This window comes from Pteronotus mesoamericanus, unplaced genomic scaffold (assembly GCF_021234165.1).
Source record: "Pteronotus mesoamericanus isolate MK-2021 breed Mesoamerican mustached bat unplaced genomic scaffold, CSHL_Meso_final contig_116, whole genome shotgun sequence".
Lineage (NCBI taxonomy): Eukaryota > Metazoa > Chordata > Mammalia > Chiroptera > Mormoopidae > Pteronotus > Pteronotus mesoamericanus.
Window position 1 is genome coordinate 29,930,675 of NW_026555027.1, and position 26,645 is coordinate 29,957,319.

A 26,645-nucleotide genomic window follows, 5' to 3' on the forward strand; every position below is an offset into this window, starting at 1 on the left:
CTCAAAGTGGAGCAGGAACTCTGGACACTGTTTTTTTTCCTGGACTTGCTGAGAAAATGGTTGAACTTTTTTCATTGCTGCAGAGATGGGCTTTGGGACTAGAATCCAACATTCTTCCAGATCACACATCACCTAAATAAAACTTATATCATTTACATCAGCATCAGCCTCACACATTTGGCTTTTGTGACAACAGGCACCCAAACTTCCATCTTTGTTCATTACAGACTTGGGGTGGTAAATACACAACACCATATACAGAGGATATATTGTAGTATTATGCACCGGGAACCTACGTGGTTTTATTAACAAATGTCACCCTAAGAAATTCAATAAAGTATATTTTTAAATAAAGGAGGAATGAGAATAGGTAAACTGATTCTTTGTTTAGTACTTGAGTTTTTCAGATTCCATTAAAAAGCAGAAGGTGGGAGAAAGAAATAGAATTTTTGTCTACAAAAATGAAAGAAAGATTTTACTTCTGTTTATTTTAATTTACTATGCACCAACGAGCATGTCAAATTATAGTACCCTAAACTCTATAAATGCTAGTAGATAACATAAGTGAGGGGTGATAAATAAAATGTATCACACTGAAATACAAAAATTAAGGGCTTTAGACTTAGGCAACCCAGAAAGATCCTAATTTCCTCTGTTTTGTGCAATTTGGTAGCTCTTCCAAATTTCTGCACTCTAATTTTTCCTATCATACATGGCTCTCTGTTTTGTGATCTAGTTAAATGAAGTATAAAGTTGTTGACTTTTTGATGAGTAAGTACTCAGTAAACATTAATTTTCTTGTTTAAGAATGCTAGAATAAGAGAAGGAAGTTTCTATTGAACATTATTGAAGAGTTATGGCTGCACTTCTTTGCTCATGACTATTTAATATAACTTATAACCAGGAGCTGGGTGTTAACAACTCAAGTACTTACATAAGTCCAAATCTCATGCTCTTCTATTTTGCATTTCTTAAGTTAACAAGAAAACTAAATAGATATAATAAAAATATAAATTAGGTGATGGAGATAAGATGAAGGAAATCACAGATTTAATAGAGAACTGCTCACTTATACACAAAAATGCACCCACTATTATTTAGATATTTATGTTTTTGACTAAAATTATTCTCTTACTCTATTAATTGAAGTTTAACTGATAGTTTCTGTTGACAATATCTTAAGCACTTTACCACAAACAGCCAGTTATTAAGCTGTCAGTTTAAGGGAAAATGTATAATGTATATAGCAATTTTTCTGTCCATTTAGAGATGTCAAATGAAGACTATTTTTGAGAAGGAAAGTAAGAAAAATCATTTTCATCAAGCTATTCTCAGTTGTAAGTCATAGAGATTTTATTAGAAAAACATTATTCTATAAAATAGTAAACAAAAACATAATTTAAGTTGTCATATGTAAAAATAATGAGCAATTGTTGCACTGATCATTAAAAATGAAAACTCTGAGAGAGTTTTAGCAAATTCTGAAGTGCCTATTCCAATTTCTTTCTAGTCATTAGCAGGAGCAGATAAAAACACAAACCAAGACAAACAAGTTTAGGTCTATAAATCAAATTTCTGGAATGACAAATGGCCACCCTTAATTCCAAAACAAATACATCATATTTTAGAGATTCTCTATTTTGAATGGGATCATTTATCAATGACTTGAGATAACTTAGAAAACCTTAAAATGTGTGTAATATATTTAGTAAAAAGTATTATTGGTTCTGATTTATTTTCTTTGCTATTCTTAGATTATAGAAAATAGGTAAACACAAAATTTTCAAATTTTGGAGTAAACCAAAATTAATAGTAATAATAGCAACTAGTATAGCTAACTTATGCTTAGTAGAGTACAGAATACATATTTGAATTAGCTACATAATCTATACAATAAACATATTAGGTAACTCCATTATTACCTTTATTTTTACAGATAAAGAGGATTATGGACAAAGTCACTGACATATGTATTTTTCATAAGATTCCTAGATGACACTGATGAAAATCAAATTTTCAAATGCTCCCTAAATAATATTTCTCCTAAATTTAATAAACTAAACATTATCATTTTTTCACTGTCTTTATTTCATATATCACAGAGTAAAATATGTTTTGATTTTATTATGGTCTTTTGCTTGTACAGTTTATTTAACATCATAATCCTTCTTTCCATTCACACATTTGATGCAAAAGTATTTAAAATATTTCAACTTCAAAAATTACTTGAGTATACACATTTAGAAGCAAACATGTTTTTACAGAATAAGAAAAACCGTACTATAAATTCGTTGACATGAGTTGAATTTTTGTTCATTGTGAAGATACGGGCTCTAAAAATAATATAATTCATATTCCAAAGGAGGATATTGATATAATGTTAGTGCAAGTATAAGAGGTAGGAACATTCATCTACTTCTACAGAGAAGTGAATATAGGGGTAAATTCTTAGGGGCAGCAATATTTTTTGGATGTACTTAAAATATGCATGATGATAAGTTTCAGGGACATTATGACCTATATCACTTACTTGAGACCAATGTGTTTTGGAAAGAGAATATGCTGAAGATCTCGTTTTAAAGTAGAAAACAATGGTTTTTATTTTGCATATTCTTTGAATTAAAGTGGGAGCAAATATACATAGTCGCCATGAGCAATCTGTACACAAAGAACTTCGGCATATTTGTAATTAAAAGAATAGAAGATACTATTAGCTCATAATCATTAAAAACATATACGATTTTATTTTTACTTGCCCTTGCCCTGATTACACCTTTCTTTGAAGAGAAATGCATTATATACTTTAAATGCTAATGTCGCAACCATTTTTAAGACATAATTATTAGTGAAAGCATTTCAAAAAATTTTGTCAGAATTTATATTTTGTTTATTTCAACTTAGGCATTTAATAATACTGCGATGTTAAGCACAGTTTCCAAGAAAAAACAAAAACAAAAAAACTAGAGAATCATGGAGTGCTTAATTATGTTACATGAGTAAGTACATTACATGTGAGGTTTTTTTCAGCAATTGAAAAACAGCTACCAATATATCTTTTAGATGTTAAAGGACCACTTGCTTAAATCTGTTTTAGATGGAAGCCATCTAATTTCCTTCAATATTCTCTGTAGAGTATACTTTAAAATTTTTCAGAAGTCCAATTCATTCTTTTTTTTCTTTTATGGTTTGTATGTTTTTTCTGCTTATGCTTAGAAATCTTTGCTAAATTGTCACAGAGAATTTTCTCTTATGTTTTCTGAATTCAGCTCTTAATTTAGAACTATGAGAATATTTTTATAAATTTATTATTGTGTATAGATTCCTTTTTTATTCTTTATATATATATATATATACATTCTTTTTTTAACTCCAAATATCTTAAAACTACCTTTTTTCTATTGAATTATCTTGTCAGTTTTGTCAAATTTCAATTTAGCATAAATGATCTCTTTATTTTGTTTCATTGATCTGTATGTCTGTCTTTATTAAACATACAACATTTTCTTCACTGCTACAGCTTTAGAGTAAATATATTTCATCCATTCTGTTCTTATTGTTATAATTATGTTGTTTATACTCAGTTTCTTACATCTTGATATACAGTTTATAATCAATCATTTTCTATGAAATATTCTGCTGGAATCATAATTGTAATTGTCTTGGTTGTATAAGTCAATATATACTTTATCAAAACAATATGGCCTCTTTCATTCCATAAACACTTAAATCTCCATTTACTATAATCTTTATCAATTTTTTCTCAGCAGTATCTCACAAAGTTCAGGATACAGATATTGAACATGTTTTGTTAAATTTACCTTTAAATGTTTCATATTTGGCCCTGGACGACTGGCTCAGTTGGTTGAAACATTGTTCCATGCACCAAGAGTTTGCAAGTTCAATTCCAAGTTGGGACATATACATACACACGCTGCGGTTTCAATCTCCAGTCAGGCCGTGCAGGAGAGGCAACTGATTGATGTTTCTTTCTCCTCTCCATTCTCTCTCTTTAAAATTAATAAACATATCCTCAGGTGAGAATTTTAAAAAATGAATGAATGTAAAGAAAGGTCATTGAGACATTAAAAAAGGATATTGAAAGTATATGTGAAAAAAGAAGTGAAAAGTATTTGGCAATGTGCAGAATATATGTGTCACAAAGCCAAACAGCTTTTAAACACATTCATAAACATTCTATTTTACTATTACAGGTTGTTTCTTTATGGGGAAAAATGATATATTTAAGAATCCATCCATATATATTTAAATATATGCAAATATATAACTGTAAATGGATATAAATATACATAAATAAAAGCATATGCACAGACATGCACATGTATATACATTTATATTTGAGTATCTGGATAAATAACATGATAATATCAAAACTTCCTGGAAATTAAGTGTATGTATTATCTTAATTAGGTAACATTTCCCTTAAACATAACCAGGTACTGTTAACTAAAATGCCTGAAGGTATAACATCTTCCAACTCACCTACATGTGCAGTTTGGGGCCTATTTAATTAATACTTTTCATCTGTCTTTCATCTGGGGGAAATTTAAGAAAATCTTGCTTTATTGTTGAATGAGAGAAAACACAGCATAAGTGTCATTTGAAAAATTAAAAGCTCAGTATTCAATAGTGTTTTCATTTCTAATGAAAGACAGTGATATCTGGCATATTGTCTTTATTTTTTACCAGGGCTTTAATTTTTACCAGGGTAAGAAGTTCCAAACAGAAAAGATTATTAATCTAGATGAGATCGGGCACATTCAGGGTAGTATGGCTTTAGATGAAAAGATTATTAATCTAATACATTCGTTCAGCATGGATGGAACTGGAGAGCATTATGCTAAGCGAAATAAGCCAGGGGGCGAAAGACAAATACCATATGATCTCACTTATAAGTGGAACCTAACCAACAATACAAAGATGCAAGGAAAATAAGACCAGCAACACTGAAAGGAAAAGAAATCAACAGAGACAAGAGGGAAGGAGGAGGGGCGGGGAAAAGGAAGGGAAGGGGAAAGTCAAGGAACATATAGCAAGGATTCATGGACAAAACCAAAGGGGAAGAGCTGAGGGAGGGAAGGAGGGAGGGGGCAAGGGAAAGTGGTGGGGGGTAGGCAGAGACAAATGTGTTTGAAAAAATAAATTAAAATAAAATTAAAAAAAAGAAATTATATAGTCTTTTGTTTTACAGATTCCAATTCATAGAAATTTAGTTACTTTAGTTAATGAAACTTTTCTCAGTGTTCCAATCTAGCTGTCTGTACAAGAGTAACTTTGAACATAACCAAACAAACTAGCAAACTAACATTCATTCAGCATTTATCTTGTAATACAGTATTGGTTAAATAACTAGTTTCTTATCAAAGAGACAACAGAAAAATTAGTGAGAGAAAAACTTTGAAGTCAGATTGCTTGACTCCATTCTTTTGTCCATTTTCTTTATATTTAAGAAATTATGCTGTTTACTTAAGCCTGAAGAAAAAAGTACACCAGAGTCTGAAGTAATCAATGTTAACTTGGTAATGATTATGTAAATATTGTTTATTAGATGTTTAATACAATTTATTAAAATAAATACTGTTTATTAGTTTTTCAACTAAATTCTGTAGCAATACAAAATTATTTTTCTCTTTTACTTTATTTTTATAAATAAAAAAATTACAGAAATTAACTCATGTTCAAAGTAATCACTAAAACACTGAAATCATATTGTTAAATAGTAACTCATCTCCTTATTTTCTCATCTTTGCCTTACTACACTTCAAACACAAAACTAATGAAATAAAGATCCTGGTGTGTTGTGTATATATTAGCTTACACCATCATCTAAAAATTTAATACAGAATCATGTGACTGAGTTTTACCTGTGAGCTATTTACAACTATGTGACTAAAACTTGGATACTAACACATTCACACATACCCAGGTGTGCATCTTGTTTCAAGCTGTAAAAATTATGATTACTTTAAAAAATCTTAATGTTTGTATAATGTAATTTATTTAAAATATTTATGTATTTTTCCCATTAAATCTATACAAAATCCTATAAGACATAAAGAAGTGAGGTCATTTATGCAAGACTCTAAAACAGGAAGTGGAACAAACAAGAGCCCAAGCCTTCAGTTTATTGTAAGTATATTCATTCCCTCCTCCCCTCACTCTGAAAAAAATATAATGACTTCAGTGGAGAGATCCTGTTAATCCCTGAATATTTTTAGAAAAGTATATAACATCTGATTATTTTTTCGAGTGTTTATTTTTTCTAAATTGCAACTGTAATTTTTTATGGTAATGTGTTTATTAGTGTTGTAGTGTTAAATTTATGACAACATGCACTAATATTAATTGGAAAATGTCTATCATTAGTATGCTATTATACAAACTGCAAAGTTTAATATTAAACAAAAAGGATAATACTAATATTTAGATTATTAGTAAATCAAAAACTTTCGTTATAAATAATACTGAATTTTGGAATCTATTACATAAACCTGCTGTTTAAGTTCCTAGAGCATCATCTTATGAAAAGATCAGTAAGGAGAATACCATGTAGTGTTATCTTTGAAAGACACAACTTTTAATCTATTAGATTGGGATGAGATCCCCAAAGACCATGCATAAAGATATAATAATTGTTAAAGCTACTTCTAAGAAAGGTGACATTCTCTAATGTGAAGGGCTTTGATTTTGCTCTGTGGGTAATGTGCTCAGATCAAGAGAAAGGACAACAGTGGTACTATTGTTTTATTGTTTATTCAATATTATTCATGATTGCAAATATTTTAAAATATGGTTTTGAAGAGCCTACCCATTTAATCCAGGGTGGCCTGGCCTTGCCCCAGAATTTAGAGGTCTGCACTGAGACACCTCTACTGATACTTGCGAAAGACCTTGCAAGGCATTTTTGTATACCATTGAGACACTCCTTGGGCCACAGCTTGAACCTGCTGCAGATCCTTCTCAAAAATGACAATCGTCTAAGTCACCTGGCAGATAGATCAGAGGAGTACTCCCAAGCGATACTATACATGATGTTTCCAAAACTGAAAAAAAGTTGATCAATCATTGTACTTCATTTGATTGTGGGAGGTTCAAGATGAAATATATCGATTGCCCTTCTATTTTCAATGAAGTATCCCAGCATGCTCACAAACTTCTTATTTCTAACTATCTCATGGATCATGAAAAGCCTTTGGAGAGTTTATCTTCCTACCACTGGTATGCAGGGTTTTGGGGATATTTGTGGATCATCTAGTCTTATTTAATGTGATGTCACTAAGATAGTGCACCAGGAGATGTTCTGTGAAATGCATGTATATGAATAATTGATTTGCACTATATAATGACAGAGTGCAGGAGAGTTAACACTGACCCAGGGCCAGACAAAAAATGACTACTACAGTCTGACCTTATTTCTTTAGGGGACTGAAAAGAAAGCATTTGTCAGGCTAATAGCTGGATAGCAAGTGCCAAAGGCTGTGATTTAGAAAAATATACTACAACAAGTAAGAGTGCAAATTAGGGCTACAAAATCTTTTTAAGTTTTAGTTAGTTTATCATGTTCTGCCATAATTAATCTAGCTTTTGCAGATGCCACTCAGATACAATAAATGTGAATATGAGGGACACCACCAGTTTTGCATGCTTTAAGTCTGTGTGAGTGGTTCTAATGTCGGTTATTGCACCTGTGATACAGTATTGCTTCTGTTTTATTAATTTGGTCAAAGGAGGGAAGTTTTAAGGACTTTTATCTCGCCTCTTCCCCAGTAACAGATCTTAGTCCCAGTTATACACTCAGGGATAAGTGAAATAGCCGCAGATTGAATCTGTAAACTCATAGACATCCTGTGAAATAAGCTAGGACCAGAACCAAGAATTTATCACAGTGCTTCGATACAATTCCACTGTAAGAGGGCAACTGTGATTTTAGTTTGGGCCTTTTCATAGCAATGTCTCCCTAGATACTATAGCCAACAGCCTTTGAAAGATATCTTTCCTCAGTATATAGCTACTTGACAAATGGCCATCAGTATTTTGGGGGAAAACCCAATGTTTATATTTGCTTTAATATTATAAGATCCTTCCAAAAGGAGACACAGCCACCTCCTTTGAGATTCTTTATGACTTTTAAGTTCATTCTTCTTGTAAATCCCTTTAATCTATAGAGTAGATTGGCCATGATTTAAAACATATACTTTGCTACCCAGAGTGTGAGTAGCATAGATTGTTCTACTCAGCATGTATGACCAGGCACCAAATGTCTTTGGCATCATCTGGAAGACTTGTTATATCACTTAAACTTCTCAATCAAAAACCTGCATTTTATCAATATCCTTAGATACTACCTAAGTATATTAAAGTTTGTGACACATCAACTTTGTACAAATATATTACCATTTTTATTAACTAATATTTTAAGTTCCATCTTTTCTTAATCTTGAAATGAAGATGTGCAGTTGGTTGAGGATAAGGACTTAGAAAATTATTTTTTTACCTTGAAAAACAGTCAAAAGATCACAAGTTACTGAATTAAGAACTGAAATTATAATTTTCAGATACATGTCTATTCATGTATAGTAACTATTTATACTAGAGTTTTAGTTTATAAATTATGGATTCATATATCTGTTGTCTCCTTTGTATGAATATTATTATTAAACATTTCACAGAATATACTCACAAAGTGTTCTGTTAATAAAAAGATATATGATTATAAAGAGAGAAATATAACTATTTTTTTATTTCTAAGAGTATTTTAAGTAAAAGATCTTTTGCTCAAAAGGTAATAACTGAAGTACATTTTGAATCAAAATGCAAAACTATACTTGTATAAGATAATACATCCTTTTTATACTTAATGGTATGGTAAGTTAGACAGGAATTCTTGTGTCCCTTGAGTTCAATTAAATCAAATAGTTTGTTTAATGTTTTTAAATTTTAAGGTAATTTTTGTTTAACAGCATAAGAGCACATTTTCCAAATAAACTATTGAGCTTTTTTTTAGGACTCTGTGGTATAAACTGAAGTTTCTTTATTCATTATAATCTTTAAAATAGTTTGAATGGAAAATAAACTTGTGCGTCATGTTCCACAAATAAAATTACAGAAAAAAATTCTATTTTAAATACTCTTAAACTATATCACATCTATGCATACAACATCTACATCTACATATGTATATATGGGGAAACATGCTAGGAAGATAGATACAGCTAGCTATACACAAAGACATCAGTATAAACATTTAGATAATAAAGTATTTCCTGCCTATTGCAAAAATTTATAATTTGGTAATTATCATGAAAGTTACAAGTCAATTATCTTAGACTCACAGAAACACTGAAGCTCAAAGTGGTGAACTGCCTCTTAAGAAAACATTTAGCCAACAGCAGAGCAAAGACTAAAATCGGGCTTCCTGACTCCTAGCACAGTAAACTCTTCTGAGGTTTTTTATTTAGTTAGTGACTTTCTATTATGGCTCTTCATAGTGCTTGACTGAAGTATATTTTAGAAGGCTGAAAAAGACAAGTAGATGCTACCAACAGAATATATGCTCATTTCAATGTCAAATAATCCAATACTTTATGCAGTGTTCTTCCCCTTTAACAACCCAGTGGGATTCATTCTGCCACTTTACTGTTCACAATAATAAGTGTACCAATTGCATGTGAAATGTTACACTGATTAGCATGAAGGCATAATCAATAAATGGCCCATACATTCAGTATTTTGAAGACTTTGCAGAATGGAAGGTCATACCTGATGAGAATACAGTAGCAAAAGTGTTACCAATTGATTATTGTGATTCAACAGTAACTAAAATATTACCTAAAGTGAAATTTAATATTGAGCTCTCCTTGCATTAAATATTTTATCAGCATCCCAATTCCTAACAGAAATGTAAAATCAGTATCTAACTATAAATATCCTTGAAGTATCGTCCATCTTTATGAGTAGATTAGATCAGTGAGCATAAGCTTTTCAGAAAGTGATGTTGTAAAACATACCTAAAGAGGTGTATAGTTAAATTTAAAACAAATTTTTTCAAGACATATTTATTGTATTCCTAAGCATAATGTTAAATTTAGTATTAAATTTAAAACAAATTTTTTCAAGACATATTTATTGTATTCCTAAGCATAATGTTAAATTTAGTATTATAATAAAAGGGAACAAATACTATGACTGTTGTTTAAAAAGACAATAGTAATAACAATATAAACAATAAAATTTAATTGCTCTGACAAGATTTTCCTTAAGCATTATGATATCATTTTATAAATGTGCAAACTTAGACAAAGAACGGTTAAATTACCTGTTTGGCATCATATAACTATATGAATGTTCATGTTTTTAATATTTATTTGCAAGAAAACTATTCTGTATATGATAAATTGAAGAACCACTGGTTCCTGCTCTTAAAGAGTTCATTATCTAGGGATGCATAGAAAAAAGCACAGGATTAGCAACACAGCTAAGCACATTTTGGTGAATATATAAAACTTTAAACAAAATGATAAGTCTCTATAGAGTTAGTGTTTAAATCTGACTTTTGCAAATGTAGAATGATTCACACATAGGGTTGTATTTGAGCATGAACTTAGGCGGTATGTTTTGATAAACAATAAAAAAATGTTTATAGACTATTTCAGCATTATCGAAGGGTATGAGAAAAGGCAATAAGCAGGACAGGCCCTGGCATTCCAGGTTTTACAAGCAGTCTGTTATCTGCAAAACACAAACATATACACAATAGCAGAAGAGGATATAGTAGCTAGAGACGAGATTATATCAAGTTTTAAGAAGGATCCATATGAAGTACTCTACTGTCCATGCTGAACTATTCTAAAGTTTTCCTATTGGCAATACAAAAGATAAAGAAAAATGACCAGGAAGTTTAATCTGGCAGTAATCTTAAAGTAAAAGGTTATGCAGAGTGGCTGAAATCAGTGGTGTCACTGGGAAGAATGTTGCAAGAACTTAACTGTAGCTAGGTACACTTCTCCGTATATCTAATAATAAATATGTATACAAAATCATTCTCCAAATTGGTTGGTAATGTTAATTATGATAATGACATGCATTTGGATATCACTCTATGGCCCCAATTTGTTTCACATATTACTATATGCAATCCTGAGGGTGAGAGACATTAAAAAAGCATGCAGGTCTTTTATCAGTATCTTGGTGATGCAGAATTTATATTAGAAAAATACCTACTCAAGTTGTACAAGTCATAACTGAAGAAAACAAAACAAGATCTTGGTCTTCTTGACATTATCATATCTTGTAACATTATAATACATTCTAAGTAACAAAGGCAAAATATATCACATTTTAATCAGCATTTGTACATGTTAATATTTAAATTGGATATATATATTTGAAACTGAATAGATTAATGCTTTATATACATTTGCTTATTTAAATTTAGAACACCACAGTAATAATTAATTCAGCAAATACTTATTGTTAGCACAAATAAATCACTGATTAGGAAAGAAACTACCTATTGTTTAACGAACTCCTTGTAGAGAAGAAAAAAAATCAATCTAATAATTATTAAAAATAGTAATTTATCTTTACTCTTTACTTCATTGTAAAAATAACAGTAATTTACATCTTCAATTTATATGCTTGCATCCACAATGGAACAGAATACATTGAGGCAAAATGTCATTGTTTTAAATTTTATAAACTATTGGAAATGCTGTCATTAGTATGAGTCCAGTTCTCATCATCTATTTCAGAAGCAGTCTGGTTGCAGGACATTTTGATATGTTCTTCAAAACTCTGAAATCAAAGTTTTGCTGGAAAGAAGATATGGCTTATGAAAGAATGAGAAAGTGAAGGATTTATTTATAAAAGGTTCAGTTTTCCCACGTAACCAGACAAAAGAAATCAAGGACATTTTTCTGTCAAGGAAATAGATAGGGTTCAATCATGATAAAGCTTTAAAATGTATCTCTAAACACATCTAGATCAGAATGGCACATGGTTGAGCATCCACCAGTATAGTGTCCCAAAATTTTTATGTGTGGATATATAGAAAAGTGAAATGCTCAGTAAGTTGGAAAAAAAAGGACCAGCAAACTGATAAAATATGGGGGCAATCTCCCATTAATAATAATAAAACATCTAAAGCTAAATTATGAAAAACCTAGTTATACTTACAACAAATGCCAACATTGTTTTATGAAAGTACCCCTAGAAAAAAGTTAGAAAGATGTTTAATTTTTGCATGCATCATTCACCATTCTCTGACTCAGATACTCGGGGCATGGGCTGCTGAAAGAAGGCAGTCATTTATTTCCTCACTTAGGAAACTGACTTGTAAGGTAAGATCACCCCTTCTTCAACTTCTGAAATTCCACTTTCTCCAGTATATTTTAAAAGTAAGGTAGGTAGTTGTAAATACCCTAAGTCACAAGCTAAAATCAGGAGTTGACTGTCATGGCATTACACATTTGGAGATGTCTAGTCATGAAGTGAAAGTGAATTATAACTTTCTGTGTACCATAAAAGCTTTAAGATTTTGAAAGCCAGCAAAAAGAAATAAAAAAGTCCTGTAGAAAAGCGAAAAGATTAAAGTACTAAAATCAAGGAATTGTGTCCAAAATCCAGAATTTCTTGATTTTATCTCTGGCTTGAGAACTGAAAAACAGGACTAAAAATCCTTGCTAGGAGACTGAAAGAATAACTATGGGTACTCTTAATTTCTGGAAGATCTTAGTATTCCTTTCTTTAAAAAAAAATAGAAAGCAAGAATATGTGGCTTCATTGCATGCCCTCTAAAATCACAAGAAGAAAACTCGCTAACATTAAATACAAGACAATATCAAATATTTACCCAAAATAGTAAGAATCATAGAATTGAAAAATTTATCCAAATTTATGCTAAAAAAGTAGAGAATAAATTCAGTTAATACAATAAAAAGAAAAAAGAAAAGAAGCAAAAAAATGCAATAAACCAATAGATCAACTGAAGTTTTTGAGCAATTTTGAGTAAAAGCTCTTAGATCCAGTGTTTGAATAATGAAATACCAGATAGTATTATACAGAAACTAAATTCTTCTATATAGGAGAGATTCATAGAGACCCAGCTAAAAACAATAACAACAATGTGCAGGCAAATTTTAGATATTTAGACATGTGAGTTATACAGGTGAGTTTGCCTACAGAAATGCAGTTAGGAAAAATGCCCGGTTTTAAACAAAAATTACTACCTTAAAAAACCTTGCAACTAATTGTATAAACATGTGCTAAAGATCTAATGAACAACATAGTAATTGTAGTCAACAGTAAGGTATTATAAATTTAAAAGTTACTAATAAACTAGATCTCAATATTCTGACTCCCTAAAATGATCATTATGTAATGTGATAAAAGTGTTAGCTGACACTTGAGTGTTAGTCATGTTGCAATATATAAATTTATTAAATCAATAAATTGTACACCTTAAAATTAACACAATATGAAAATTATATTTTAATTAAAAATAATAATAAATAAACCAAATGCTTTACTAGACATGCAAGGAAGCAGATAAACATGCCCCACCTTCAGTGGGGAAAAACAGTAAGTAAAACTTGATTTTAAGAGAGCTAATAAGACAAATACCATATGATCTCACCTATAAAGCGGAACCTAACCAACAATGCAAAGAAGCAAGGAAAATATGACCAGCAACACTGAAAGGAAAAGAAATCAACAGAGACAAGAGGGAAGGTGGGGCAGGGAAAGGGAAGGGAAGGGGAAAGTCAAGGAACATATAGCAGGGACTCATGGACAAAACCAAAGGGGAAGAGCTGAGGGAGGGAAGGTGGGAGGGGGCAAGGGAAAGAGGTGGGGGGAAGGCAGAGACAAATGTATTTAAAAAGTAAATAAATTAATTAAAAAAAAAAGAATAAAGTGACATAAATATATAAAAAAAAGAGAGCTAATATTTTTAATTTGGCAGAAAAAGACTTCAAGAGCACTAATAAAAATCTGTTATAAATTCACAGAGTAAGGCAAGGAAAATAAATGAAAGCCATACTTATCATAAAGGAAGACTTTTTAAAATTTTATTTTTAAAATTCAATGGTGTATACAATGAAAGTATTAAGAAAATTGCAAAAATGCTACTAGAATTAAGTAAATGGATTTAATAAGCTTGTAGAATACAATATCACTTGTAACAATTTATTTTGTCTATACTAGGGATGAGTAATCTAACATTAATTTCTAAAACTCCACTTGTAATATCAATAAATATACAAATAATTTAGCATGACTTGTAAATCTTATACACTGAAAACTACACATCACTGAAATAAAGACGACCTAAGTAAATGGAACACTACATCATGTTTATGATTTCTAAGACTCAATTTTGTTAAAGTGATAATTCTTCTCAAAGTAACTTATATATTCAACTTTATTCCAAACAAAATTTCAGCAAGCTTTTTATAGAACTTGACTATTTTATTCTATAATTTACATACATAAGCAATTGACATAAAAAGTCAACATAAGTTGTAAAGTTAAAAGAATGTAGAGGGCTCACAATACACTATAACTATGCTGTAAAGCTGAAGTAACCAGGACAGTAGGGGATTGTCATAAATATACATATATATCATTGGAACAGCAATGAGTATCTACATGTTGACCCAAACATACATGAATTCAATTTACTTCTATTTGTGTACCAAGGTAATGCATGGAGAAAATATAGTCTTTGCAACAAAAGATGCTAAAATAAATGGCTACTCTTTTAAAAAAAATAGAACATTCACGCCTACACATGTCATATATAAAAATTAATTCCAAATGAATTTTTCTCATATTCAGATTTGTACATCAGCAACAATCAGAAAATTCTAGAAAAAAAACTTGGGGAAAATATATATGACCTTAAGTTAGCAAAGATTTTTTTATAGGAAATTACACAAATCTTTAACAAAAAAGATAAATTAGACTGTCAAATTTTTTTCAAAAGTTTGTTCATTTGAAGAAACTATAAGAAAATGAAGGTAGGGACAGAGAAAAGACCTTTGTACTTGCCTCTGAGACCTCTCAGTGATTGGCAGCCTCGATGGCGTGCTGACTGCAGTCCCATCGGAAAAAAGTCAAATGTTTTCATGACTTGTATATGCTCAGCAGGGAATGCAGCAGGATCTCCATAGTCCTCCTCCAGGTGGAATCTGGAATCCCATCCAAGCTCAACTTTCCTGCAAATGCATTCCTCTCACCCCTCCGGCATTTCATTCCCTGCATGGAAGATTATCTGGGGCCACCTCACAGGAAGACCGTGATGTGAGCAGTCCGCATTCCCATGACCCAGAGCCTTGCTTACTCTCAGAAAGTAAGAGTGGCCTCATTTGTACCCTGGGAGCCAGTAGGTCCAGTGGACCTTGTTCCTGGCCAGGATTTGGGTAGGGCTCAGCTGCTCCAGCTTCTGCTGCTGCTCAATGTGCTCCAGCTCCTTCTTGACATTTGTCTGAGTGACCACGAATGCAAAGTTCAACTGCACCTGAATCAGCATCATTGTGATCTGCCTGCACAGACAAGGCAGCGTGAGGTATGTTCAAGAGGCTGCCTTCCCCCAGCCGATAATCCTCCCCATGTCTTGAGAGCTATCAACCAATAACCAAACTGCTGCACTGCATTCCTCTCTGACCACAATATGATGGTTTGTTTTTCAAAATCTGTAACCAATAGTTCCCATACCTTATCTTGAGAGTTGGCAGCACTCTCCGAACATGGCTTGCTCTTCTCATTGGGCAATGGTTTGGAGAAGCTGAGTCTGGCTGGAAAGCTAAGGGCCCATAAGCTATTCCTGGGCAGACCTGAGAGCTCTTTTGGGATCAGGGGGACTCTGTCCCCCAGCTTGTGTGGTCTGGCCTCCTCATACCAGTGTCAGCAACATTATTCGTTCCTCTCTGACCTGGCCCCCAGTTTCTGGGTGTGTATCAGCTGCTTGGAACCCCGGCTAACTTGCTCTCCAACATTCTCTGGCATTCATTTTCCTCCTACATGCTCCCTTATAAATGTTCTTCCCTTTCTGGAAATTCCAAGGAAGCAAGATCTCAGTGTCCATTGGGACTCCATCTGGGTTTGGAAAGAGTGCCTACAAGGAGAAAGTCTGTGAGGTCAGCCTGGCCAGGAACTCAGCCAGGCCCAGGAACTCTGGCTCACCTGGGAAGGAGCTCAGCAAGTAGAAGGTATTTGTGAGGTCAGCGCTTGGAACAATCAGCTGCTCAGGGCAATGGGCAGCAGAGCTCTGGACCCTGCCCTTCCCTCGGTCACCAGATTGACCCCCACACCTTTTTCAGCACAGTTGTTCATAGCCTTATACAGTGTCAGGTCCAGGGACCCCTTACCCATCCTCTTAAGTCCACTCCTCAGCCCCTAGCCACTTGCCACCTATCGTGGCCACTATTTTGTGAATATGGCAAGTCATGCAATATTGGAAGGCTTCCAAGCCCCAGTGTCTTCATCTTTAAAATGGGTAATGATAGAGAAAACACGCAGCTTGGACCCTAGCCTCCTTCACTGTTATTGCAATCACCATACTTACTTCAAAAGCTACAGTGTAAGGAGGAAAAGCCACTGAAATGTCCAGCACAGAGTTTAAAACATAACATACTGTGAAGTCTTCAGCCTGACTTCTTATAACACACTGTCACATAAGCCCTTAGAAAACATCTGAAATGCTACACAAAAGGAAATAAGAAATACATAAAAATGGCTTAATATAAAATGTGAACATGAAAGCAGTAATGGAGAAAATGAGAGACAAAAAAAGGCATAAGACATAGGAAAAGTAATTTTTTATTTGGAAATACTTTCAGAGGAAATGGCTTAATCATCCAGTCAAAAACCATAGATTGGTAACATGGATAAAAAGGACATGTTTCAGCTACACACTGATTATAAGAGATTCACTTTAGACTCAAATAAGTTGAAATTGAAAGGATGAAAAATATCCCATGCGTGCAGTAACCTAAAGAGAGCTGAGATAGCTATACTAATATCAACCAAAATATATTTTAAATAAAACACTTATTAAAGACAAAGAAGAGCATTAAAAAGAGACATTCATCCAGATCTATCAATTATAAATACGTATGCACTAAAAGACAGAGACTCAAAATATACAAAGCAATTATTCATAGAATTGAAGGGAGGAAAAAAACAATTTGACAATAAGAGTTGGAGATTTCAAAACTCCACTTTCAATAATAGAACTTCTAGACAGAAGATCAATAAAGAAATAGAGGACTTCAAACAGGTATGTATATAACACTTTCTCCAACCAGGGCAGAATATACCAATATCCCAAGTGCACATGGAATGTTCTCCAGGGCAGGTCATATGTTATGCCATAAAAGAAGTCAATGCATTTAAAAGACTGGTAACTTCCCCAACCACAATGAAATGAAGCTAGAGATCACAAATTAAGAAAAACTATAAAATTCACAAATACATGAAAATTACACAAGATAACTTTACTCAATCAAAAGGTCCAAAATGAAATCATAGGGGAAATTAGGAAATACTTAAAAAGGTATAAAAATGAAAATACAACATACCAAAACATATGGATGCAGGAAAAGCAGTGTTCAGAGGGTAATTTATAACTGTAAATGCCTGCATTTTTACTAATTTGAGAACTAAAATTAATAATCTAACTTTATAATTTAGGAATTAGAAAAAAGAAACACAAATTATCAAAATTGCTACAAGAATAATGAATCTAAATAGTCCTATAATAACTAAGGAGATTAAATCAGTAATCAAAAACTTCTCAACAAAGAAAACAACAGAACCAGATAGCGTCACTGGTGAATTCTACCAAATTCTTAAACTCTTCAAAAAAAAAAAAAAAAAAAAGAATGAAAACCAGCAGAAGAGGGAACACCTCCTAATTCATTTTATGAGCGAAGCATTTCTTTGGTACCAAAGCCGAAGACATTACAAAGAGACTGTAGACTAATATCCCTTATAAAATAGATGTAGAAATCCTCAACAAATTATTAGCAAATCAAAATCAACAGTATATTAAAAGGATGATACACTGTGACCAAGAAGGTTTATTCCCAGAATTCAAGGTGATATTCTATTAATTGAATGTGTGTGTTCCCCCAAAATTCATACATTGAAACCCAAATCTCCAATGCAATGGTATTTAGAAATGGAGCATTTGATAATAGTTCGGTCATGAAAGGGGAACCTATATAATGGAATCAGTGCCCTTTATAGCAGGTGACAGGAGAGGACTTGCTCCTTCTCTCTCCATTCTATCAGGCGAAGCTGTGACAAGAAGATGACCATCTCTAAATGAAGAAGAGGGCCTTCACCAATAACTGGACTCTGCTAGCACCTTGATCTTGGACTTCCCACACCTTCAGGAACATGAATGGTATAAATGCTTGTTGTTTAAGAAAAAAAAACACAACTCCAGTTTGAGACAAAGTAAATTTTGCAAAGCTTATGTCTAATATGAAACATGTATCTGGACCTATAAAGGACACATAATAAGATGTTCGTCAATTTAAAAAGGCAAACAAAGCAGGTACGATACAAAAAAATGTATGAATGCTAAAAAATATATGAAAATAGCATAAACATTACTTTTCATTAAGTGAATTCAAATTTAGACCACAGTGAGAAACCACTACAAAACAACTGAAAGCTAAAATTAAAAAGACTGACATCAAGTATCAGTGAGGATATAGACATATATTAATATTATTAAAAATCAATACAGTCATATTTAAAAATAATTTGGGACTATATTTAAAAATTCAGGCTCACAACATCACCCTGGAATTTTACTCATAGGTTTTTATACAGGAGAAATAAAAACTGCATTCACATATATTAAGATTTCTGTGCAAACGTTTATAATAGTTCTCTCCCTGTCTGTCTGTCTGTCTGTCTGTCTTTCCCCCACGAGGGGACACAGCAAGAAGGTAGCTAACTATAAGCTAGGAGGGACTGTCACCAGAAACTGTGTCTGATATCCTCGTCTTGCACTTCTCAGCTCCAGAACTGTTAGAAATAAATGTCTCTTGTTTAAGTCATTCAATCTATGATATTTTGTCACGGCAGCCCTAACAGACTAATATACTTATGAGTCTCTGTCCATAAATATTTCAATATGCATTCATTTGTATCTATATTAAACTTAAAATGAGTTCATATATATGTCTGCAACTCCAGCCCAGTACCACATGGATCATTCTAACTTTTTCTCCTTGCTTGTCTATGATTTTCCAATTTGACAGTGATGAAACTGGCTCTCACTTTCTGCTATTTAATTTTTCAATTTCAGTTTATATGTGCAATGGTTTTAATCTATTAACTGATACTTTTATGGAAATACATTTATCAGCTATAGTTGAGTGTTTATTTACAATTTCTTTTGCCTGTTTATTTCATATGTTTAAATCAGAATTTTTTTTTGCACAGAATGCATTCCATCCTGTAATCTCTTGACTTCCTAAGTAACTTCTTTTAGATTAAGCTTCACTCTTTGTGCTATAAAGTTCTATGTCTTTTGACAAACACACAATGTCGAGTGTTCATCATTATAGTATCATTCAGAATAGTGTCACGGTTCTAAAAATAAAATGCCCCTGAGCTGCATTGCACACAGTAGAGTTTCACAGTTCTAAAACGCCTCCTTTCTTAATCTATTCAGCCCTCTCCTCTCCCCAATAAAAAACTGTAATCTCTTTATTGTGTTTACAGTTTTTCCTTTTCAATAATGTATCTTATAACTGGAAACCAACAATACGGAAATTCCTTTTATGTTCGCTACCACTTCATAGGCTTTCCTAAATCTCTCATTTATTTTTCTCTTTATGCATTCTTTGTCCTTCTCTCATCTTTATATTAACTGTACTCCAATTTCCTCTAAAGATTTTTCATTTTATCCTTGGTAAATATGTTTCCAGAATTGTTCTCCAGATCATTTCCAAAGTAACACTTTCAGCTCAAATTTACACTTAAATTTTCCCTGAACTTTTCATTACTGGTTCAACATTTCAACTTCTATGCCTGACTATAACATAACCAAATTAGAAATAAATATTTATATTTTGACCATTGTCTATGCCCAAGTCTAATGCTAGTGTTTCCTTCAGGTTTCTTACTGATTAATTTCTATCTCTCAAAATATTGAATGTATAAACAGGACTACTAAACTGCTTAGTGGGAAAAAATGTTTAAGTGATTTATGTACCCTCTAAAATGGCATTATTTTTTGTAAAAATCTATTTGTATTTTAATCTTATCGAACTGGTTAAAAATTACTATTTGAGACATATTTTTTAATATTTTCCTCTACCTCATAGCAAGATTGTGAGAGTAAACATTATTTAAAGTCACACACACTTGGATAATTTTTCTGCTTGGTGTGAAGAAAGAGGAAAAAGAACATGAAACAGAGTTAACAAGGACCTGTATGTATGCCCTACTCTATATTTAGGCTGTTCACATATATTCTGTGCCTTAGAGATGTTTTCTTTGTATTGTTTAGCAATAGAACTTGCTTTAGTGTCATGATATCTGATTATATGGCAGTGAGTCAAACTGAATCATGGAAAAGAATATCTACATTAATGGACTATATGATGCCTCAATTTGAATTATTTCTTAGCTGCATAAAAGGCAGCTCCCACTATCTCATATTGGTGGGTACTAGTGTGGATAATTTTATTAAGGTTGGGTTTGAAAGGATTAAGTTTGTACTTAATATATTCTTTTTCCTTAGATGATGACGATTTTATTTTTTCTATGTATTTTCATGATATACCAAGACTTTGTTTACTCATTAACATGCTCCAATAGTTTCATTAGCTCTAAAAATAACTTCATTGTTTCCTTTTAATGTTTTTTCACAATTATCTCTCTCTAATCATGGATATTCTATGTTTTTCTTCGTTTATACATTAGCTTTGCAAGCATTTAACAAATCACATATTGTCATGATTCTTAAATTATTGAATAAACATTCTTAAATGGATAAATATTGATTTCATTAATGTCTTTTATTATATCTCTTTATTAATAGAAATCTATTTTCTCATAGCTCTGGAGGAAGGAACTCCAAGATTTATGGTCAGAAGAGGGCTGTCTTTCTGGTCAGCTTCTTTTCATGTGCTCACATAAAAGAGAGAAAGAAAGAGTAAGTTCACTGGTGTCTGTTTTTACAAGGGCCTCATGCTAATGACCTCTTTAATATAATTATATCCCCAAAGCTCCACCTCCTAATACTGTTATATTTGGGATTAAAATTTCAACCTACAAATTTGGGGGGGAGGCACAAATATTCAATCTATAACATTCCTTCCCTGCTTCCTGAAATCCATGTCCTCTTCACAAACAAAATATACTCATTCATTTAATCATAACCATCCCAAGAGTCTCAAATTATTTCAACATCAACTCTAATGTCTAAATTTCAGTTTTATTCTAAATATCATGTAAATCAGATGATATTATGGGTGACACTCTATGACTCACTCTGAGGCAAAATTTCTCAGAATGAGAAAACAGTGAAACCAGACATATTCAATTCTTCCAAAATACAGTGGTGGGACAAGCATAGAATTGACATTCCCATTCAAAAAGGAGAAATCACAAGGAAGGAAGGAGTGGTGAGTCCTGAGCAAGTTCAAAATGTAACAAGAAAATTCTCTTAGATCTTGTGGCTTGAGAATAATCTTCATTGGCTCAACATCTTATCTTTTAGGTCAACTGGGATGGCAAGGTCACCGCTATTGATGGGGTCCTTGGAGGGGGTACTGCCATCCAAGGCTCACCCAGTAATCCCACCACCAAGGCTCTGGGTAGAAGGCGTCCCACCTCCTGAAGCTGAAGCAGTGGCCCTGATGATCTCCGAATCACCTTCAGGGTCAGTGTTCCCTCTTCTTTAATAATACTGCACATATGTAGAACATTAGCTCTATCGTTCTGTCAGGTCAAGTCTAAGTCCAACATCTGATCTCTGTCCCCTTCAGTTCAATCTGGCAGTGTTCCTGTTCACATAAACTCCAAAACTCTTTAACAAATGATTCTTTAGCCACACCCTTAAGTGTTGTCTTCAGAACAAGTTTTCTCATTTAATACCTTGTGACATAGGTTAAGAATGTTTCAGTCTTCAAGTTCTAGTTTATGTTTGCCATTTCAGCTTCAACTTATCTTTGTCTGTTTTTCATTTTACTGTAAATAGTTAAGATGGACTGAACAGTTCTTTTAACACCTAGCTTAGAAATGTGTTGAGCTAGATATTCAATTTCTTTACACCCAAATTCTACCATCCATAAAACATTAGAACACAGTTTAACAAGTTTTGTACTACTTTATAATATGATTGTATTTCTTCTAGTTTCCAATAAAGTAACAAATTTCTCATTTCTATCTGAGACCTTACCAGAATTGCCCTTAATGTCTTTATTTCCAGCAAAAGTGCTTCACAGTATTTAGATGCAATTCAAGTACCTATTCTACTGTCAGCCTTGTAATATGCACCCCAAAGAATGACAGGCAATGGCTGTAACACATTTTAAAAGTTTTGGAATAGTTTCAATGTATTCCTTCAAAGCTAATGTTTTTATGTGATGTATGTGTGTGTGTTTCATGTTTTACATTTATGGAAGCATTATGAAGATTATTCCATAGACATGTTGATCATCAAAATACTAGTAGTGTGTTTCCTGTCTGATAATATCTTGATAAATTCAAGTTCCAATGTCCTCTGACTGACCCTAGATAAATTATTTTTTCAGTGAGACTCATTTTATAAATGACTTCACAGTCCTTGAGCACTAGGCCATTCAGAAAGTGTTACTGGATAAATCATTGAAAATCTTAAAATCTGATAGAGCTCAATAGCTATAGGTAATTCTAAGAAGAGCTAGTGTTTTAAAGAAGAAATGTCTAATTTTCAATACAGTTAGGGTGGGCAACACATTTATAAAATAACCTTGTGAGTTTAAATTAACGTTTCAAACTTTTTTTAATCTGCACCCGAAGACATACTTACTAATTTTAGAGAGAGAGGAAGGGAGGAAGAAACAGAAAGAGAAACATTGATGTGAGAGAGAAACAACAATTGATTGCCTTTCGTACATGCCCCCACTGAGAACCAAACCCACAACATGGGGACTGAACTTGCAACCTAGGCATGGGCACTGGCTGGGAATCAAACCCATGACCTTTTTCACCCAGAGGGAAAGGGAGACAGGGGGAGGTAAAAAAGTAAAGGGGGAATAAATGGTAGTAGAAGGAAGCTTGACTTGATGTGGTGAACACACAACACAAAATACAGATGATATATTATATAGAGTCATACATCTGAAATCTATATAATTTTATTAAGAAATATCACACTAATAAATTCAGTAAACTTTTTTAAAAACACAATTCTTCTGCCTTGATATAACAAATAGTTTAAACTTATTTTATCTCAAATACAAATAGATTTTAAACACTTAAAATAATCTCATTCTTATGTCACTATAAATGAATTTAAGACAAGAATGTGTGATAATATGAATTTTATCACCTTAGCTTATTTAATTAAATTAAGATATATTAGAGGGTAAATAAATAAAATATTAACAAATATAAATTTTTTTGCTTTTTACTCCTCTGACCTTTTCATTTTTAGTGAAATCACTATATATTTAATTATTTTGCTGCTGCACCTCATTTAGAATAGTAAGTTCCAGAAAGTAGAAATATACATATACTTTTTAAAAATATGATCACATTTTCTTTTCCTTTTTTTATTATATTATTTATTTTAAAAATTATTTTTAAAGGTATGAATGACCTTTTTAAAAATATTTTCATTTATTTAGTTTCAGAGGGGGGAAGGGAGGAAGAAAGAGAGGGAGAGAAACATCAATGTTTGGTTGCCTCTCACACACCCCGCACTAGAGACCTGGCCCACGACCCAGGCATGTGCTCTGACTGGGAATCGAACCAACAACCCTTTGATTTGCCTGCTGGCATTCAATCCACTGAGCCACACCATCCAGAGCTGCACATTTTCAATATACTTATTGTAATTTTTAGTTAAATTAATTAAAGGATGATTTTTTAATAAAGTTACAAATAATTAAGAATTATGAATAACCCTTTACCCTGTAAATTGATGAATACATGTAATGTGCCCTAAATTAGCAGGTGAGTTTCATAACACTACATTTTCTTGCTCCAGCACCAACCCTCACTGCTCTAATACAAGATGGTAATTGAGGTGCCATGTATAAGTCACTTCAGATTTACTAAAATATTTTTTGGGACAAGTGTAGGAGAAATATTTTAAATAACATATAACTGTTTTCAGAGACTCCTAAATTATTAATTACAATTGTATGAGTACCTAATATTTAAAGGTATAGACATAGGAAAAACCACACCATTTTCTGCTTTTGTGAGGCCAATAAAGAGGTTCAGCAGAAATAACACCTGCTTGAGTGTGGCTGATAGGGTAATAATACGGATAAGGTAATTTATAGTTTTAATTTGAATATTTCACCTAAAATGACATATGGTGTGCTTGAGTGTAATATTGTTATGTTACAGAATTACATGCTTATGATTTTGTAATAAAACATTTTGTAATAAAAAGAGGCATTATTTGTGCCAGGCATGTATTTTGTTTTGCTTAAATAGAAGTAAAGGATTTCCTTAGATTGACTGACCAAATTTAGGTTTTTCAAAGAGTGCCTTGATTATGCAAATTTTATCACATGTAAGTGTTTCTCCAAAGGACAAGAAAGAGTTTTAAGAAAACTCCTACAAGTAGTAACACAGATTATCCTTTCAGGATATGAGCTAGTAAAGACTTGAGAAAAGCCTCAGAGAAAAGTGAGGTCAGCAGCCATATATAGAAGCATCTAGTTAATACATGGTTGCTGATAAGGACAGAATGGAATCTTATTCCCAGATGATTATTGTTTGCTGAAAGAGTAATTTTTATTTGTATTATGTTGAACTATATGTTTGTAACAATGTCAGTTTCAATAACTAGAAAAATGCATAAGAAATTTTCCATGTTTGAGGAGCTGATGGGATTTTGGGGATACATATTGGTAGTTATGAAGTTACATGGCAGTATCATAAGTAGTACATGCGTTCATCCAACCCAATTTGAGTGGTTGGGCTAGAGTTCTAAGAGCTTCAAAGGTCTTGGCGACTTGTACGACATTCAAAGCAGTTCAGAGGCCAGTTCAGCAAATAGGCTCTAGGAATAAAGAACCACAATTTACTTTCCTCAAATTCTGTTCTACATAGAAAGAAGGCATATTAAGGATAAAGGTAACCATGGTGGCATAAAATCTATAGTAACTCCCCTGAATTGTTACAGGATCAAAGCATGAGACCCAGGGAACTTCTATCACAGCACATAATTTTTGAAGTCAAAGTGAAATGGAGTTCAGAATTTGGAGTGCCTGAGAATCTAGGAAAAACCCTCACTAACCTGGCTTGGGAGGTGGGAAAAGTGGAGGATGGTCATTTAGAGTTACTTTGCTTTACTATGTCAACTTTGCTGGTTTCCCAGTTAGGTTAAATAGCTGTGTCTGCCACTCAGGGCCAGGGAGCTGGGTGTGACTAACCTGTGAGGTAGCCAGGGGCTTGCAGTGCCTGTGGGAGAGCTTGGAGGTGGTTCTCTGGGCATCACGGAGGCACAGAGGGCTCAGACTGAGAGTGGCAACCAGGAGAATGTAACTAGACAGAGGACTGGCAAGTGCCGCTCATTCTGGGAGGAGCTGGAAATGAGGCCACACCGGAATCCAGGTGGGGATTTAAAACTAGGCACAGCAGCCATTTGCACTCTTGGCCATTCAGGTTGAAAGGGTGCATTTTGGATTAAGAGCTGGAGGACAGGGAGGGGGGGATGATGAAGAAGAAGAAGAAGAAGAAGAAGAAGAAGATGATGATGATGATGATGATGATGATGATGCGAATCACGGGACCTGCCTAGCCAAACACAGAGAAGCCAGGAATGCTGAACTGAGACTGGGAAAATGTTCAGCCACAGACTTCTGTTTTGTTTGTTTGTTTGTTTGTTTTGTTGTTTCATTTGTTTTTTTTGTAAAAGATGGTACCTCTGACTGACATATTCTGAAAATGGCCTGATTTGACAAAAAGGAGGCATGCACGCATATGTTTGTGGGTATTTTAAAGGGAGTGGGACATGACAGTAGAATTCCGCCAATGTTCTAAATCTGTATAACTTTTAAATAAACAATTCCTTTCCTTTTCACCAGACTCTGGCATGCTTGGCAGCAGGCAATTGGGCCCACACATCTGTTTCAGAACTGCATGGGCTAGGGATCTGTAACAAAAGTGATGTTCTGCAACATTTTTTAAAATGTAAAATGAGTAAATGTTTTAAAAGAATAACACCAATAAAGACATGCTCAGGCATTGTTTCCCTAGCTGACAGCTACATTTTACTCCCATCCTCTGTGATCCTGTAGCTTCCCTGGCAACTCACTTATTTTTGAAATGACCTGACTACATGTTTTCTCATTATATTATTAACTTGATGAGGAATAGAGCTGTCTTATTTACCTTGTGATCTATATCAGAATATCATAATACATAGAATTATA